We start from the raw sequence: 2,231 nt of genomic DNA, 5'->3' as shown, positions 1-2,231 counted from the left end.
AATGTAAAGGACTGAAATATAAAGACTGAAATGTAAATGACTTAAATTAAATTATTAATAATTAAATATTATTAATTAATATTAAAACTAAGACATGATGTATGACAAGTACTTGATGAGATGGAGAAATGACTAATGAAAGACTTGAAAATAGAGTTTGACTTTAAGGAAGAAAACTTGGAAGACAAGTAACAAAACTTGCAACACAAGTTTCGTTACAAATACCGAAAATATTACTTGCAAACTCTTAAAAACAAATTATTTAGTCTACGTAAATTAGTCGTGAGCCACAAAGGATGAAATCCAGTGTAAAGCAACAGAGATTGACTAATTTGTAACTTGTAACAAAAGTCAGAAAACGTAACGTAACTTGGAAATAAGAATAGAAATGAGATGAAGATTAAATACGAGCACTTGAATTAAACTTCAGAGCATTCACAAATCCACTTCACAAAAATCGGTTCTTGATTGGGAGCAAGAAAACCGAAAGCTTGAAACCAAAAATAATAATTTAGAGAGTAAAGAACACAAAAATCATAAGTGTTAAATGGTAGAAATCATGAGAAAGTGTATAGAAAACCAAGCCTTAAGCCTCTATTTATAGGCTAAGGGAGTTTGTACAATGGGAGCCACCTAATAAGACAAAAGGCTCTTCAAAAATGGGCTTTGACCGGGCCCAAGGTCGTTCACCACACATCCACTAAGGAGCAGCCCAAGAATTCTCGGCCCAGGCAAAAGTGCAGCTCACGGACAGGTAGTACAGGATTCTGCCACACTTGGTCCTACAGGACTGCTGCAGGATTTGCCCAAAAATCATCAAAAACCTGCATAAACAGGGGACTAACATTAGATATACTATATTATTACTAATATATGAAAAAGACATAAAAAGACTTAATTAAGTCACTAATGGGCAAATGAAACAAAGGAAAATGGTTAAGATAATGATGTAATAAGGTTAACAAACTAACACTTATCAGTGATCTTTTCTTAAATAACAACATGCCTGAGGCTAATCTCTAGACCATTATCGCCTACCGAGCCTCTCATACTTCATGATGGCAGTTCTGTAACTGATGCTACAAAATATCCCCCAGTCCTTGGTTCACTACAGTACCTGTCCTTGACTCGGCCTGATATCTCTTTTGTTGTCAACAAATTCTCTCAGTTCTTGCATTGTGCTTTATGTACTTACTTCTCTGTTGTTAAACATATGTTGTGCTACCTCAAGGGTATAAGTACACATGGTATTGTGTTACACAACAACCCTTCTGCTCAACTTCATGCCTTCTCTACTACCTCTATGGGTTGGCAAATATGATATTACAAGTCTACTTCTACCTATGTGGTGTTCCTTGGTGCTAATCCAATTAGTTGGAGTTTTAAGAAACAGAGAACAGTTGCTCGCTCCTTTATCGAAGGTGAGTATCGAGGACTTGCTTCAACAGCTGTTGCATTAAACTGGATCACCAATCTGCTCCAAGAACTTCACCTTCAAGTAACTAATTCTCCAACAATTTTTTGAGACAAAGTTGGTGTCACTTATTTGAGTAGAAATCTTGTCTTTCACTCGAATGAAGCACATTGCCATTGATTTTCATTCCGTGCGTGATCAAGTTTTTAACAACCATCTCCACGTGTCTCATGTGCATACCAGCGATCAACGTATAGACTTGTAACACCCCACATCATACATTGCATATAACACATATTTTATTCAAAAGAAATACATGTATTACTCCACTTAGGTCACATAGTTCAAGAAATTATCATACAAAATACATAACCCAAGAATTCCAAAATACAAGTTCTTGTACTAGTTAACATTTATCTTCAAAAATAGGTTTATTCATAAGTTGATCTTCACATGGTTATGCATATAGGAAAATAATTACATTTTCCCCTTTCCCTTACCATCATGTAACTCAACAATTCCTACAATACATATTAGAAATACAAAAATGAGAGTTAGATCGAAAGTTCTAGTGAGATCCCCTTTTCCATGTAATTGCAGGATGAAGATCAACAAAATTTTATTTAAAATCAACTTCTCATGTAAACAGATACATAACCACGTAGTTACATCAATCAGTGTCCCTTTGATTTCCAAAGTCAATCTTTGACTTTATAAGTAACTGATTAGCAAAAGCAAGACTAGAACCTTTTAGATTCCATATAACTCGTCCCAAAACACCTTTCATCAGTAACACGGTTATTTAAAACCTGTTGCC

The sequence above is a fragment of the Cynara cardunculus genome, assembly GCF_001531365.2.
Source record: "Cynara cardunculus var. scolymus isolate 2C chromosome LG 8, CcrdV1, whole genome shotgun sequence".
NCBI lineage: Eukaryota > Viridiplantae > Streptophyta > Magnoliopsida > Asterales > Asteraceae > Cynara > Cynara cardunculus.
This window is presented reverse-complemented; position numbering follows the sequence as displayed.